Below are 17,960 nucleotides of genomic sequence, written 5' to 3'. Positions count from 1 at the left end.
CAGAATTTCTGGCGCAATACGCTAGAATCTGGTGCACAACCTGACAAAACATGTCGGATTTACAACAGTAAATCAGGGCCATTGAGTTTTATATATATACATATATATATATAAGAATTGTAGAGCAGCACTCCCATTGTATCTACATATATATATATATATATATATATATATATATATATATATTCACATTAAAATGTACCTTTCATGATCTTGTTACATTTTATAATCCTCCCCGTTCACTGCCCCCATCATGATAACCCGCCCCTTCGCCTTTATTTTTATAATTTTTTAGTTTTCTACCTTGATATTGCTCTGTATTTTTTGCTCAGTCTTGGTCAGATTCACAGACTGGGAAGGGGCGTTCCCTAGCAGTCGTGACATCATCTGAAGCCATACAGGGGGAACTTCCTCCCTCACTCTGCTACACACAACCCAGAGCAGTTTCAGTGTGAACAGCGTGCGGGTGTGTCCCTGTGTGTGCTCCACAGACATCCAGCAGACCACACCAGAGCAGAGCAGCTGTTTCCATCAGCCTTTCCCAGGAGTGTGGCAGGCTCCTGGGAAGAGCCTCCCTGCATGGAGCCCCGGGAGTCCCGGGCCTCCACTTCCTGTTCTTCCAGGCTGGCGGGGGTGGAGAGAAAACTGCAACAGCCATTATTCCGGCTGGAGGGAGAAAATCTAGCAGAGTCTGCAGCAATGCAGGCTCTGCTTCCCAGGCAATGGGTGCAAGCCAGAAATCCAGCAGTGGAAGGAAGGCGAGGAGAAAAAGCATGGAGATGTGGGCTGAGAGAGGGCCCAAGGAGTCGAGCGCAACATACTGCTCCCCCATGGCCTCACGGTTTGCGGAGTACGACCAGTGCGGCAAGGTGCTGAGGATGGCCAGGGAGGATCTACATGTGGCTCAGAATCTGGCGAGCACATGGTCCAAAAAGAACAGGCCAGAGCTAAGAAGGAGTATCACGGTGCTGAAAAGTGAGATTGTGAAGCTGGAGGAGAGCGGAGATACCGGAAGGGAGCGGTCTCTTTAAGGAGAAGCTGGAGAATGATGGTTTTGCCGCCATGAAATCCCCAGGTAAGGTGAAAGTGGAGGTGGATGATGGGTAAAGTAGTAGCGGTAAAGAAAGTGAGGATGGCTGTGATGGAGGAAAGGAGGAGGAGAGGGTGGAAGAAGATGTGCCTGTAGCTCCATGTGACACCATGACAGCTACATTGAGCCGGCATAGGTGGCGATTCCACTAAGCGATAGTGTAGAGGAGGATGTGGAGAGTGAGGCTGGGGGATTGCTGAGGGCTATAGTGATGCAGGAGTCCCCAGCCTACCTCCAGAATTTTACCTTTGGTGATGACCTATGTGAGGATGTGGCAGTGAAGAGGAAAGCAAAGAAACAAAAGACACAAGAAACAGTGCAGTATGTGTTTGTTCCTTTCCAGCAGTCTGGGCGCCCCCAGACTGCCAGACCCAGTTTCTGTGGTGGAACGGAGCCAGCATGTGGCGTACAGCATGGCGTCAGAAAAGGCTGCAGGCGCAATAGATGTAAAGCCCACCCATCCTGCCGGTAGGGAGGGGCAGGATGGGCTCATGGTGGGCAGCCCTGGCATTACAGGGGGGCGTGTCCAAGTGCCAGAGGCAAGTTTTGCCGCCATGTGCTCGGGGGGCGGTGCCCCGAGTACTATGGGCATTACCGGCGCTGCAGGTCACTCCCCTGTGAGGGGGGGGAGTGTCCAGGCACCGGTGGCAGAAAGCATTGCATCCGTGTGCTCGGGGGGCGGTCCTCCGAGTACTGTATATTCTGTGGCACTGCGGGGCACTCCTCTGTGAGGGGGTGGGGGAGTGTCCGGGTGCCGGGATCAGCCACAGAGCCCATGCGGTCAGGCAATGCTAGCGCTGGCATTGTGGGAGGAGCTGGGGTGCGCTCAGTGGGGCAGCCCCAGACTCGGAAAGTAACATCGCCCATAGAGGGAAAGTCCTCAACATTGACCCCAGCAGCAGTTAAGACGATTCAGAGGATCATACTAAAACCGACAGTACTACAAGTCCCAGCCAGCCCAGAATGTGTTAGTCAGGTCAAGAGTGCAGGGTGCGTGAATGCTGAGTGTAGTAGTATTGTGGATGAGAGGAGTGTATGTGGGAGTGTCAGTGGAGTGAATGTTGGTGGGAGTGAGAGTGATATGAATGGGAAGTCTAGTATGGATGGCAATAAAGAGGATGAGAGTAGTGGTGTGAATGGTGTTATTAGTGGTTCTGGTCTGGCTGCCCCCCCCCCCTGTAGTGACTGCTCCTAGGAGCTTTGCTAATGTCGCCGCGGGGGGTTCAGGGGGGTCCCTGTCTCCGTCCGGCTCTGGAGGCCACATGCAACAGCGTCTCCTGGAGGCTCTACGCAGGGGCGACAGGTCGATCCAGGTAGAGGGAATGAGTGACGTCGACCTGTCTTTCTGGATAGAGAGGCACGGTTTGGGGGCTTTCCGAGAGCGGAATGGGGAGGTGGTCTGGTCCCTCCCGACAACTGGGCAGGACAATAACCGTAGGAATGTGGTCCGTCTGATTTGGAGGGGCAAGGATGCGTGCCCACCTCGCGCAAAAGTGGTTGGGCTCCTCCTTCAGATGGAATTCAGGGCGAGTGACATCTTTGCCCTGATTCACCCCTACGGTTCGTCCAAGTTTGATGTCAGTTTTGTTCGTCCAGAGGGTCTCGAACTTTTCTGGTCGAACTACGAAGTGGCAAAGAACGAGCCCGGCTGGCGGGATTTCGCCGTAAAGGCGATTTCCCGTCAGAACTCGGTCAAGAAAGTGACCGTTTTGACCCGTAACGAGTCACTTTCTTGTTATGACATCATGACCTGGCTCGGACGGTATGGGGATGTGACGACATGCCCAAGAAAAACTTGGATGAGCACGGGATCTGGTCCGGGGCCTGGACGTTTTCAATCAAACTCAAGCATTCAGGGAGTACGGTTGCCCACATTCCGTCAGCCGCCTTCCTTGGATGTGATAGGATCCAGGTCTTCTACCAGGGGCAACCTAAGGTCTGTCACAGGTGTGGCAGCCCCACCCACTTTAGCGCAGCCTGTACTGTGCTGGTCTGCGCTTTGTGTGGTGGGGTGGATCATCTGGCCGCATCCTGTAGGCAGATCCGGTGTCACCTGTGTGGTGTCCTCAGGTAAACCTTTTAGCCGTTGTCCTAGCGCCTTTGTCCGTGCAGTGGCCGCTCCAACTGAGGAGAGCTGTGAATTTGCCTCGGCTGGGGAGGCTACGGGCAGGGATGGGGGCACAACAGGGCACGTGAGGAGGAAAAAGGGCCCCGCCAAACTAAGGCGGGAGGAAAATCGTAGGAGGAGTAGGGAGCTGGAGAGTGCCCAGGTTGGCGGGGTTAGCTTCAGCCCCTGCTCCTGAAGCTGGCCCTGTAACCGCTGAAGCCCTGGAGGAGAACGTGCTGGATGAGGAGATCAGGAGACTTCACAGAGAGGAAGGCAATATGGCCAACCCTTCCGATTCCTCCCACTCTGAAAGTGTGGATGAGGAGAGTGGGGTGAGGCCCAAAAAGAAAGATTAGGGCAAAAGGAAAGGAAGAAAGAAGAGTTCAGAGCCCTCTGTTCCTTGTACTACGGGCCAGGTCCAAAACAGAACCCCCCCCACCACCTCTGATTGACCTGTCAAACCGGTACCTCGTCCTTGATACCATCTCCTCCCCCTCCTTGGAGGGGGAAGGTGAGGGCGAGGTGCCTAGGGAGAAGGAGCCTCTGGGGGGAACTGGGCCCTGTCCTGGCCGGGCACCTTCCTCGGAGGGCAGGGCTAGACTGAGCCGGACAGAGACAGGGATCAAATGGATCTATCTGAGTCAAAAAAAAGATCCAAGAGTGGTCCTGCCCTCTCATCTTCTTCAGGTGATGAGGGGGGAAAAAAAGAAGGGAAAACAAAAGAAAAGGGTGTGGCCGTCTAATTTAATCACCCTGTATGGCGGCACTCACCCCATTGACGCTGGCATCTATTAACTGTGCCAGCATAAAGTCTGATACAGCTAGATTTGCAGCCTTTGATTTTCTCGGCCGCATTGAAGCCGACATTTTCTTTTTACAGGAGACTAGTGATGAGCGGCATATGCCATATTCGAATTCGCGATATTTAGCGAATATGAGGACAAATATTCGTCCCATATTCGTGGAATTCGAATATTCGTGATGTTTTTTTTCCATTGCGAAATTTCGCTCGTCTGCGCATGTGCGATATGACCTCATGCGAGAACGGAGATAATTTTCTGGATCTTTGCCAGTTGCTTTTCGCATCGCGATTTTCTGCTGCCCTGCCAAGCGAAGATGGTGGGGAGTAACTTTTCACCAAGTGAGGAAAAACTGCTGATTTGTGTAAGTAATGTCACCACTGTTATTTCATTATATTTAACTGCATTTAACTGCGGGGGTTCACAGTAGTTTCCCGCTGAGAGTTTGAGCTGCAGCGCAAAATTTGCTTCATCTACAAACACACTGCAGGCCCCTGCCCATGTGAATTTACCCTGTACATTCACATTGGGGGAGAGGGATGCAGCGAGTTGCATGCAGGGAGTTGTAGTTTTGCAACAGCTGGAGGCACAATGGTTGCGAAACACTGAGAGTTGGTTACCTAACTCAGTGTTTCCCAAACAGTGTGTCTCCAGCTGTTGCAAAACTACAACTCCCAGCATGCACTGACAGACCATGCCTGCTGGGAGTTGTAGTTTTGCAACAGCTAGAGGCACACTGGTTGTGAAACACTGAGTTAGGTAACAAACTCTCAGTGTTTCGCAACCATTGTGCCTCCAGCTGTTGCAAAACTACAACTCCCTGCATCCCTCTCCCCCAATGTGAATGTACAGGGTACATTCACATGGGCAGGGGCTTACAGTGTGTTTGTAGCTGAAGCAAATTTTGTGCTGCAGCTCAAACTCTCAGCGGGAAACTACTGTGAACCCCCGCCCGTGTGACTGTACCCTAAAAACACTACATTACACTACACTAACTCAAAATAAAAAGTAAAAAACACTACATATACACATACCCCTACACAGCCCCCTCCCCTCCCCAATAAAAATGAAAACCGTCTGGTATGGCACTGTTTCCTAAATGGAGCCTCCAGCTGTTGCAAAACAACTCCCCAGTATTACCGGACAGCCATTGACTGTCCAGGCATGCTGGGAGTTTAGTAACAGCTGGAGGCACCCTGTTTGGGAATCACTAGCGTACAATACCCCTATGTCCACCCCTATGCAATTCCCTAATTTAGTCCTCAAATGCGCATGGCGCTCTCATTTTGGAGCACTGTGTTATCTGTGGTATTACATAGGACTGCAGGTCACATCTACTACATTATCTGTACTCAGAGAGTTATCACTGTGTTATCTGTGGTGTTACATAGGACTGCAGGTCACATCTACTACATTATCTGTACTCAGAGAGTTATCACGGTGTTATCTGTAGTGTTACATAGGACTGCAGCTCACATCTACTACATTATCTGTACTCAGAGAGTTATCACTGTTATCTGTGGTGTTACATAGGACTGCAGATCACATCTACTAAATTATCTGTACTCAGAGAGTTATCACTGTTATCTGTGGTGTTACATAGGACTGCAGGTCACATCTACTACATTATCTGTGTACATTATCACTGTGTTATCAGTTGTGCTTCTTCTGTTTTTTAAAAAAAAAACTATTGGGTTCTCTTCTGCTTTTAAAAAAGCAATTGGTTGTCACAGGATACAAGGCACAAAGGACGCAAGCAAAAGCACAGAAACACTCTCCTCTCTAAACCACCATGTGAATCTGCAAAGGAATGCTGGTGGGGAGTGATGTTATATACTGGTCGTGCCAGCACGTTTCTATTGGTTGCTAGGGACATTGCTAAGCTCTGACAACTGTGCTTGCAGAACTCTCATTGGCTCACAGGCATAAGTAGGGCGGAATTTCAAAGAATATTCGCATGCATAAACCTTTCGCCTCACAGTCTCATCCCTGGGTCTTTAATGATACAAGCATTGCATTTATCAGTCAAAGGAGATCCCTACAATGTGTTCAGTCTTTAAAACAGTTTGAAAAAAGACGAATATTTGTAATAGCAAATTTTTAGCGCAAAATTCGTAATATTCGCGAATATACGATATTCGCTGCGAATATTCGAAATGCGAATATTCGTGAGCAACACTACAGGAGACCAGGTTGTTAGATCTAGCCTCTCTGGTAAAAGCCAGAAGAGAGTGGAGGCACGGTCCTTCCCACTAGTCTCTTGCGGCTGAACCGTATAGTGGGGTGGCGGTTCTTTTTACTGCTCCTGTTGAATGCCGACGGGTTATTGATTTAGAAATGGGGAGGTGCCTGATCTTAGATGTCTTCATGAAGGGACAAGAGCTCTGGCTCATTAACATCTATGCCCCACAAACCAGGTGGGGCCATAAAGATCTCTTTATGAAGATTAAGCCCTTTCTTTTTACGAGTCGGCAAGTGATTTTTGGAGGGGACTTCAATAATGTCATGAGGTCGCAAGACAGGAGAGGTTCCAATAATCCGCTGATTTATGACTAGAGGATGCCCACATACAGAGCCCCTCAGGTCATGCGGGTTTCACCTTTCATCGAGTTAGCTGCAGGTCTAGGTTAGACAGGTTTTATTTAAAGGAGGACGCCGTCTCTTCCGCAGTGTCCGTGGTTGAGTTCTCCGATCACTGTATGATTTTGTTTTCCTTGAATGTTTCAGAGACCCCCCCCCCCCCCCCCGATGGGTAAAGGTTATTGGAAGCTGAATTCGTCCCTCCTGGAGGAAGCGGACAGTCCTTTGAAGATTTTCTTCAGAGTCAGGTACCTTTACTGGACCTATGTAGTAGTAAGTCAGAGTGGTGGGAGATATTCAAGAAGTGGGTTGTGGGGTTCTTCCGCCAGCTCTCGAGCCTCAGGTCCCTGAACAGGTATCGCCTGTATCAGGGTCTGAGGAGGAAACTCGAACTTCTCGTCTTGACTGGAGGTAGCCAAGAGAATATCTTCAGAGTGAAGTCCTTGCTGATGAGGTGTCAGTACGATAGGTACGCATCTTTGGTTTCTGAGAGGGATTACGGGAGGTACCGCTCACCCGACCCTTACAAAAACTGCAAGATGTCAGTGAGTAGTAAAGTCATTTCAGGACTGATTGATAGTAAGGGATCTCTGAATCGTTCCAGATCAGGGATCTTGGAGGTCGTCCTGGGGTGACAAAGGGATGTGGGGGTGGACATGGGTGACAGGGGGGTGGACATGGGAGACAGGGGGGTGATATGGGAGACAGGGGGATGGACATGGGAGACAGGGGGTGGACATGGGAGACAGGGGGTGGACATGGGACACAGGGGGTCAGAGGGGTGGACATGGGAGACAGGGGGTCAGAGGGGTGGACAAGCGTGACAAGGGGGTAAAAGAGGGGTGGACAGGGGTGACAAAGGGACAGAGAGGTTAATAGGGGGTGGACATGGGTGACAGAGGGGTAGACTGGGGGGGTGGTCAGAGGGGTGGATGGGGGTGAACATGGATGACAGAGGGGTAGCCAAGGTGGACATGGATGACAGGGGGGTGGACATAGGAGACAGGGGGAGGTGAACAGGGGTGACAGGGGGGTGGACAAGGATGACAAGGGGGTAAAAGAGGGGAGACAAATGAACAGAAGGGTGAATGGGGGGTTGGACATGGTTGACAGAGGGGTAGACTGGGGGGGGGGTGGTAAGAGGGTTGCCCGGGGGGGGGGGGGGGCGGAGGACGTGAGTGACAGGTGTTGCCAAGGTGGACATGGATGACAGGGGGAATGGACAAGGATGACAAGGGGGTTAAAAGGGGTGACAGGGGTGAACAAGGGGTGAATAGGGGTGTGGACATGGGTGACAGGGGGTAGACTGAGGGGTGGTCAGAGGGGTGGATGGGGGGGTGAACATGGGTGACAGAGGGGTGGCCAAGGTGGACATGGATGACAGGGGGGTGGACATAGGAGACAGGGGGAGGTGAACAGGGGTGACAGGGAGGGGTAAAAGAGGGGTGACAGAGAGGTGAATAGGGGGATGGACAAGGGTGACAGGGTAGACTGGGGGGGTGGACAGGGGAGGTGAACATGGGTGACAGGGATGGACAGGGGGGTGGACAAGGCGGACATGAATGACAGGAGGGTGGACATGAATGACGGGGGGATGGGTGACGGTGGGGTGGACATGGGCGACGTGGGGGGGGGGTAACAAAGAGGTGAAAAGGGTACAGTACCTTAAGCAAACCGGCACGGGGCACAGCTTACAGTTCCATGGCATCTTCCCCTCCTCGGTGTAGCAGGGCACCATTTTCAGCTTACTGCGCCGCAGGGGGGGGACGGAGGGGGATGCAGGGGGACGCTGTGTGCGCAGTACGCACGCATGCTTCCCTTCCCCCCTGCGGCGCCATGAGTCACAGGAGTGCAGGCTGGGACGGGAAATAAAAAAAAAATGTAAAAGTTCACGGCAAAATCCCACGGCATTGGGGGGCACGGCTTGATCTAGGGGGGCCATGGCCCCCTCTGCCCCTCCTAGTGACGCCACTGCTTTCAAATAAAAGAAAATAGACAGGACTCACCTTTCTCCGCTCTCTCTACGTACCGTATCTTGCTCAGTCCCTCCGCCTGTGTCTTTTTCCTGGTCCGGCTGTGCTCAGCGCGTCACAATGCCAGCATTGTCAGCAAATCACCAGCAGCAGCAATGTCCCGCCTTGGCCAGTGATAGGCTGAGCGGCAATGTGATGCACTGAGCCTTGGCGACCATAATTGAAGGAAGGATGAATGGGCAAATTTATGGAGACATTTTTGACAGGATGATGAAGATGAAACAAGGGTGAACATTTTAGGAAGACAATGAGGGGGAGAGTCATCAATATGTGTTTGTGTGCAGCCACTTCACAGCCTTCTTTTTTTTTTTTTTGCTGTGTTTTTGGCTTATGTGCACAAATTGAAAATCACCTCAAAGCTTGCTGAAGAATGTCACTTTTCTAAGGCAAGGCAGAAGTGGAATACATTTTCTTTTGTACATTTGCACATTATTTTTGTGCCTTTTTAAAAAAGACACGGGGGAGATTTATTAAACCCTGTGTAGAGGACAAGTGGTACTGCACCACTCTTCCTCTACACAGGTTTTGATAAATCTTGTCCACGGCATGGTCAAGAATGAAGCACTGCATTTGACAGTCACTTTTGCCAAATTTGTCTATCTTGAAAGGGTGCAATTTTTTTTGCGCAAATACTCAGTGTGCAAAATAAATGCACCAAATTAACGCCAAAAAATGACAGGAATAAATCTCCCCCAATGATCCCAAACACAGCCGAGGAAACTCTGTAATGGTTTCAAAGAAAAAATAAAGCTGCTAGAATGGCCCAGCCAGTCTCCTGAAATGTTTTTTTTAAAATATATCACTCAGTACCTAATCCTGATCATGTACATCTATTACGTGTCTAGCACCTTTATTTATTTTTTATTACACTTTTAATTTAGCTCACTAGTCTGAATTCCTCTCAAAGGGAGGGGGCGTGGCCTCAATGTGCAGGTCTCCGCCCCCTCCCTCAGGATGCTGTCTGCTCACATCTCCCCTAGCAGTAACAAAACTACAACTCCCGGCTTGTCCTCACTGACAGTAGCGGGACACAAGCTGACAGTGGGAGGATTTTCCCTCCAGCTATGAGCCCTGCACTCACAGCTGTCAATCAAGGAGGTGTGTCCATGACAGAGGTGATGACGCATGGACACAGCAGGACTAGTATGTGTTCAAGCAGGCAGGAGGGGCAGTTGTTTGACTGGCTTTTTCAGTATGAAATACTGAAAATTTTCCAATGAAAGCAATTGCAAAACCTATTGGTTTTACATGCTTTACAACATATCAAAAGTTGTTGTATCTGACAGTGCCCATTTAAATCCCATTGAAAATCTATGAAAAGAACTGAAGATCATGATTCATAGAAGAGGCCTTCGAAACATTCATGGTTTGTGTGGAAAAACAAACCAAATCCCACCAGAGCATTTGACTAGTTTCTCCATACAGGAGGTGTCTTGAAGCTGTCATTACCAACAAAGGCTTTTGTACAAAGTGTTAAATAAATATCAGTAAGCATGTTCAATATTTTTTCACTGTGTAATTTCACATTATTACACATAAATTAATTTTGGAGCTTATTTAGTTTCTTTGTATGGATGGATTATTTGGGTTGTTACCAACATCTGGTGAAAACTTCATGTCAATAGCACCTTTGAAAATATATTTAGTGAGAAAAATGGTGATGTGTTTAATACTTATTTCACCGGCTGTGTAAACCTTCTCTGTGACACAGGTCCCATGGCCAGAGATTGCAGTCACAGTAGTGTAATCCAGCAAAGCAGAAGAAAGCAATACAAGGCACTCACCATTCTTGTTGTGAATTCAGAACATACGTTTATTCTGACAAAACAGCATAGCAGGCAACGTTGCCCAACAGGGGGATATGCGGTGATGGACCATTTCAAATGATGACAATAACTTCATCTGCTAGCATCAGTGTGAACCTGGATGGATTTCTGGACCACAAATCATGCAAGGAAAAAACATGAAGCAATGGTAAATGTTGTCAGATTCCACTGGGCTAAAGTCATCTGGATTAGTTACACATATACTTTATACTCACACATAGAGCTCACTGTTATCTATGCGTCTCCTCCACATATTATACATTACTCTCATAGCTTATTGACAGTGATGAATTACTCAGTACCATGTTAATGCAAGGATGACGGCAGTCATTAAATTATAGAATGTCATCTAGCTAAACTGTTTACTACAGAAGAAATCTATGTACTTCTACAAATTCCTTTTGGTTATAGAGTATGTTCACACACTGCAGATTTACTTCTGCAACTGAAATATCCATTTGGTTTGGTAAAACTATCTATGTGGTTGTTTCTGTGACGGGTTTCTGCAAGGATATCTAATAAGCCCCATTTAGATGAATGTAACAGTCGCAAAAACTTCTGTAACAAATATACCCTTCCAGCTCCCATACATATCCTGGATCTATGTTCTATGGATCCCAAATACACTGCCCATAGTATTATCTGTGCTTTTCTCTACCTCTTTTGTGCATCCATCTTGAGATTTTTCTCACGTATTATGAGATTATGGTATGCTACATCATACATAGTAGTCACCACTACAAGCACTGATTTAGAGTAGAATACTGGGGTACACAGAGATACCCAGTAAAGCTACATAGAATGCATTATTGGTTTATGTGATCCACTGTAGTCCATGTATTCAGGGCATTGTGTACACATGAACATCACTGGAGGCCTGTCACGTACCGGCAGGACTGGAAGTGGATCCTCTGAACCAGAGTGGCGATGACGCGGGTTGTACCAGAGGACCGGTTCTAAGTGGTTACTGGTTTTCACCAGAGCCCGCCGAAAGGCGGGATGGACTTGCTGCGGCGGTAACTCCAGGTCGTATCCTCCAATAGCAACTCGACCTCTCTGGTGGCTGATATGGCGTGGTACAAAGGGAGCAGGCAAGAGCGTAGTCGGACGTAGCAGAGGTCAGGGCAGGCGGCAAGGGTTCACAGGCGAGTATACGGAAGCAAGGGTTCGGCAACTGGTTAGGCAATAACACTGTAAGGAACGCTTTCTCAGAGGCACAAGGTACAAGCCGGTGCGCGCCCTAGAGAGTGGGGCCGCGCGTGCCGGGAACCAGGAACTAGGGACGCCGCACGGGGAGCAGGTAAGCTTAACGGGGACGCGGCGCGTGAGCGGGGACCAGCCGCCACGCTAGCCGCGTCCCTGCCAGGCTGAGACCCGCGCTCCCGGTCAGTGTGTTTGACCGGGAGATGCCGGGATCCCAGAAGGGGAAACACAGGCAGCGGGCGCTACGGTCTGGAGGTGGAGGCCGGAGCGCTCGCTGTGACAAGGCCTCATACTTATTACATGCTGTAGCAATATTTCTAGATCTCTAAAATCTGTGTATTTCTTCCTTTTATACAGATGCAAATCATAAAATGTTGCAGTATCTTGTAATTCCTTTTTTATTGGACTAACAGAATTTTGTAGAGACAAGCTTTCGGGAATCCTCCCTTTATCAAGTCCAAAGCAAATCCAAAGACTTGATAAAGGGAGGAATCCCGAAAGCTTGTCTCTACAAAATGCTGTTAGTCCAATAAAAAAGGTATTACAAGATACTGCAACATTTTATGATTAGCATCTGCATCACCGGACTAATACGAATTTACTTCCTTTTATAAAAAATACTTTGAAACAATCAGAATAAATATTAGGTTTTTTTTATTTTGTGACCTTGTTTTGACATTTAAAACAATACTATTTTATTATATAATATAATAAATAATGTTAAGAGAAATAATATTCTATTCATGTTGAGCAGCTTGTAAAGTTCAACAGTAGTCTACTGCCCCCTACTGGAGTACAATGCTTACTACCTTTATGAAAAAGGTGCAATTCAGAATTTGCCACCATGATCATATATAAAAAGAGAACAGACTCAAACACAAGAAACGTTGTGAAATTGTTCATTTAAGGGTACATTCACATGACTATGCTTGTATCTGTCAAACATATTATTATGGCTTACAATGTGATGGCTTAAAATTGTTTCAATCTTTCTAGACTATTGCTTTTAAATAGTCTAGAAAGATTGATCATTTTAAGCCATCACCGTGTTTGACGGATACAAGCATAGTCATGTGAATTTCTGTGCATGTGTAAAAAAAATAACAAAAACAAACAAAAAAAAAAACATCCAGAACGGAACCCAGCTCTCATTAATCCCTTAAGGACTCAGCCCATTTTGGCCTTAAGGACTCAGACAATTTAATTTTTACGTTTTCATTTTTTCCTCCTCGCCTTCTAAAAATCATAACTCTTTTATATTTTCATCCACAGACTAGTATTAGGGCTTGTTTTTTGCGCGACCAGTTGTCCTTTGTAATGACATCACTCATTATATCATAAAATGTATGGCGCAACCAAAAAACACTATTTTTGTGGGGAAATTAAAACGAAAAACGCAATTTTGCTAATTTTGGAAGGTTTCGTTTTCACGCCGTACAATTTATGGTAAAAAAGACGTATGGTCTTTATTCTGAGGGTCAATACGATTAAAATGATACCCATTATTATATATTTTTCTATTATTGTTGCGCTTAAAAAAAATCACAAACTTTTTAACCAAATTAGTACGTGTCACGATGCCGGCTGGCAGGTAGTGGATCCTCTGTGCCAGAGAGGGATTGGCGAGGACCGCACTAGTGGACCGGTTCTAAGTCACTACTGGTTTTCACCAGAGCCCGCCGCAAAGCGGGATGGTCTTGCTGCGGCGGTAGTGACCAGGTCGTATCCACTAGCAACGGCTCACCTCTCTGACTGCTGATGATAGGCGAGGTACAAGGGAGAAGACAGAAGCAAGGTCGGACGTAGCAGAAGGTCGGGGGCAGGCGGCAAGGTTCGTAGTCAGGGTGGATAGCAGAAGTTCTGGTACACAGGCTTTAGACTCACAAAACGCTTTCACTAGGCACAAGGGCAACAAGATCCGGCAAGGGAGTGCAAGGGAGGAGACCAGATATAGCCAGGGAGCAGGTGGGAGCCAATTAAGCTAATTGGGCCAGGCACCAATCATTGGTGCACTGGCCCTTTAAGTCTCAGGGAGCTGGCGCGCGCGCGCCCTAGAGAGCGGAGCCGCGCGCGCCAGCATATGACAGCAGGAGACGGGAACGGGTAAGTGACCTGGGATGCGATTCGCGAGCGGGCGCGTCCCGCTGTGCGAATCGCATCCCCGACGGCCATGACAGTGCAGCGCTCCCGGTCAGCGGGACCGACCGGGGCGCTGCGGAGAGGGAGACGCCGTACGCGCTCCGGGGAGGAGCGGGGACCCGGAGCGCTAGGCGTAACAGTACCCCCCCCCTTAGGTCTCCCCTTCTCTTTGTCCGGTAACTGCCTCCCCTGGGATGAGGAGACCGGGAAAGGATGGAGGGATTCCTCAACGGCAGGCAGAACAGCAGGGGTAGGAATGGGGAGGGAGGGCAGAGGGCGAGGCCTGGCACGGGGCAGTGTGACACCAGGACGAGGGCCATGAGGAGGCACCGAGGCTTGCCTGACTGGACTGGGAGGGGGGGAGAGGCACTTCTTAAGGCAGGCAGAGTCCATAACGACTTTAGGGAGACCGGATACAGGAGGAACCACAGGGTCACGGCAGGGAGTACTGGGAACCGGTTTAAGGCAGTCCTTGGAACAAGAGGGACCCCAACTCTTGATCTCCCCAGTGGACCAGTCCAGGGTTGGGGAATGGTGTAGAAGCCAGGGTAGTCCAAGGAGAATTTCGGAAGTGCAATTGGGAGGGACCAAAAATTCAACTTTCTCGTGATGAGGTCCGATGCACATTAGGAGGGGCTCCGTGCGGTAACGCACGGTGCAATCCAACCTGGCTCCGTTGACCGCGGAAATGTGGAGAGGCTTGACAAGACGGGTCACCGGAATGCGGAATTTATTCACCAAGGACTCCCGAATAAAATTCCCAGAGGCACCAGAGTCCAGGCAGGCCACGGCTGAGAGGGAAGAGCTGGCTGAAGTAGAAATCCGTACAGGCACCGTGAGACGTGGAGAAGCCGACTTAGCATCAAGAGACGCCACACCCACGAGAACTGGGTGCGAGCGTGCGTTTCCCAGACGTGGAGGACGGATAGGGCAATCCACCAAAAAATGTTCGGTACTGGCACAGTACAGACAAAGATTCTCTTCCTTACGGCGATTCCTCTCTTCCAGGGTCAGGCGAGACCGATCCACTTGCATGGCTTCCTCGGCGGGAGGCCTAGGCGCAGATTGCAGTGGAGACTGTGGGAGAGGTGTCCAGAGATCAAAGTCTTTTTCCTGGCGGAGCTCTTGATGTCTCTCAGAAAAACGCATGTCAATGCGAGTGGCTAGATGAATGAGTTCATGCAGGTTAGCAGGAGTTTCTCGTGCGGCCAGAACATCTTTAATGTTGCTGGATAGGCCTTTTTTAAAGGTCGCGCAGAGGGCCTCATTATTCCAGGATAGTTCAGAAGCAAGAGTACGGAATTGTATGGCGTACTCGCCAACGGAAGAATTACCCTGGACCAGGTTCAGCAGGGCAGTCTCAGCAGAAGAGGCTCGGGCAGGTTCCTCAAAGACACTTCGAATTTCCGAGAAGAAGGAGTGTACAGAGGCAGTGACGGGGTCATTGCGGTCCCAGAGCGGTGTGGCCCATGACAGGGCTTTTCCAGACAGAAGGCTGACTACGAAAGCCACCTTAGACCTTTCAGTAGGAAACTGATCCGACATCATCTCCATGTGCAGGGAACATTGCGAAAGAAAGCCACGGCAAAACTTAGAGTCCCCATTAAATTTGTCCGGCAAGGACAGGCGGAGGCTAGGAGTGGCCACTCGCTGCGGAAGGGGTGCAGGAGCTGGCGGAGGAGATGATTGCTGCAGAAGTTGCGACTGAAGTTGGTGCACAATGGTGGACATTTCCGACAGCTGGTGGGTTAGATGGGCGATCTGTCGGGATTGCTGGGCGATCACCGTGGTGATATCAGAGATATAAGGCAGAGGGACCTCAGCGGGATCCATGGCCGGATCTACTGTCACGATGCCGGCTGGCAGGTAGTGGATCCTCTGTGCCAGAGAGGGATTGGCGAGGACCGCACTAGTGGACCGGTTCTAAGTCACTACTGGTTTTCACCAGAGCCCGCCGCAAAGCGGGATGGTCTTGCTGCGGCGGTAGTGACCAGGTCGTATCCACTAGCAACGGCTCACCTCTCTGACTGCTGATGATAGGCGAGGTACAAGGGAGTAGACAGAAGCAAGGTCGGACGTAGCAGAAGGTCGGGGGCAGGCGGCAAGGTTCGTAGTCAGGGTGGATAGCAGAAGTTCTGGTACACAGGCTTTAGACTCACAAAACGCTTTCACTAGGCACAAGGGCAACAAGATCCGGCAAGGGAGTGCAAGGGAGGAGACCAGATATAGCCAGGGAGCAGGTGGGAGCCAATTAAGCTAATTGGGCCAGGCACCAATCATCGGTGCACTGGCCCTTTAAGTCTCAGGGAGCTGGCGCGCGCGCGCCCTAGAGAGCGGAGCCGCGCGCGCCAGCATATGACAGCAGGAGACGGGAACGGGTAAGTGACCTGGGATGCGATTCGCGAGCGGGCGCGTCCCGCTGTGCGAATCGCATCCCCGACGGCCATGACAGTGCAGCGCTCCCGGTCAGCGGGACCGACCGGGGCGCTGCGGAGAGGGAGACGCCGTACGCGCTCCGGGGAGGAGCGGGGACCCGGAGCGCTAGGCGTAACAGTACGTTTATAATCCCTTTATTTTGATGACCTCTAACTTTTTTATTTTTCCGTATAAGCGGCGGTATGGGGGATCATTTTTTGCGCCATGATCTGTATTTTTTTTTGATACCACATTTGCATATAAAAAACTTTTAATAATTTTTTTATAATTTTTTTTTTAATAAAATGTATTAAAAAAGTAGGAATTTGGGATTTTTTTTTTCGTTCACGCCGTTCACCGTACGGGATCATTAACATTTTATTTTAATAGTTCGGACATTTACGCACGCGGCGATACCAAATATGTCTATAAAAAAATTTTTTACGCTTTTTGATGGTAAAATAGGAAAAAACGGACGTTTTACTTTTTTATTGGGGGAGGGGATTTTTCACTTTTTTTTTACTTTTACATTATTTTTTACACTTGAATAGTCCCCATAGGGGACTATTCATAGCAATACCATGATTGCTAATACTGATCTGTTCTATGTATAGGACATAGAACAGATCAGTATTATCGGTCATCTTCTGCTCTGGTCTGCTCGATCACAGACCAGAGCAGGAGACGCCGGGAGCCGGACGGAGGCAGGAGAGGGGACCTCCGTGCGGCGTTATGAATGATCGGATCCCCGCAGCAGCGCTGCGGCCGATCCGATCATTCATTCAAATTGCGCACTGCCGCAGATGCCGGGATCTGTATTGATCCCGGCACCTGAGGGGTTAATGGCGGACGCCCGCGAGATCGCGGGCGTCGGCCATTGCCGGCGGGTCCCTGGCTGCGATCAGCAGCCGGGATCAGCCGCGCATGACACGGGCATCGCTCCGATGCCCGCGGTTATGCACAGGACGTAAATGTACGTCCTGGTGCGTTAAGTACCACCGCACCAGGACGTACATTTACGTCCTGCGTCCTTAAGGGGTTAAAGGAGTACTCCACTGGAAAAAAAAACATTTTTTAAATCAACTGGTGCCATAAAGTTGTAAATTACTTCTATTAAACATTTTTAATCCTTCCAGTACTTATCAGCTGCTGTATGATCCACAGAAAGTTATTTTCTTTTCTGTCTGACCACAGTGCTCTCTGCTGACACCTCTGTTCATTTTAGGAACTATTCAGAGCAGGAGAGGTTTTCTATGGGGATTTGCTCCTACTCTGTACAGTTCCTAAAATGGATAGAGGTGTCAGCAGAGAGCACTGTGGTCAGACAGAAAAGAAATTCAAAAAGAAAAGAACTTCCTCTGTAGCATACAGCAGCTGATAATAGAAGTAATTTACAAATCTGTTAAACTTTCTAGCACCAGTTGATTTAAAAAAAAAAAACATGTTTTCCAGTGGAGTACTCCTTTAAGGAGTGCGTGCTGCAGACGGCACACGCTCCATTCATTTCTATGATAAGCGCTCCTCACTGAGAGTCCTGGAGATCGCGGAGGGTCCCAGCTGTTTGACCCCCCAAAATCAGCTACTTATCCTCTATCCTATGGATAGGGGATAAGTTCATTTTTGCTGTAGTTCTCCTTTAATGGCTGATTCCATCCATAAAACAGGTAGCTTATTCTGCTTTTTAAAATAGTGCATATTTTCTATGCCCATGTGAAAAGCTGCATAGATTAACTTCAGTTCCATATTATAAAAGCCGCCTAAGTTAAT

The sequence above is a fragment of the Hyla sarda genome, chromosome 4, assembly GCF_029499605.1.
Source record: "Hyla sarda isolate aHylSar1 chromosome 4, aHylSar1.hap1, whole genome shotgun sequence".
NCBI classification, from domain to species: Eukaryota; Metazoa; Chordata; class Amphibia; order Anura; family Hylidae; genus Hyla; species Hyla sarda.
This window is presented reverse-complemented; position numbering follows the sequence as displayed.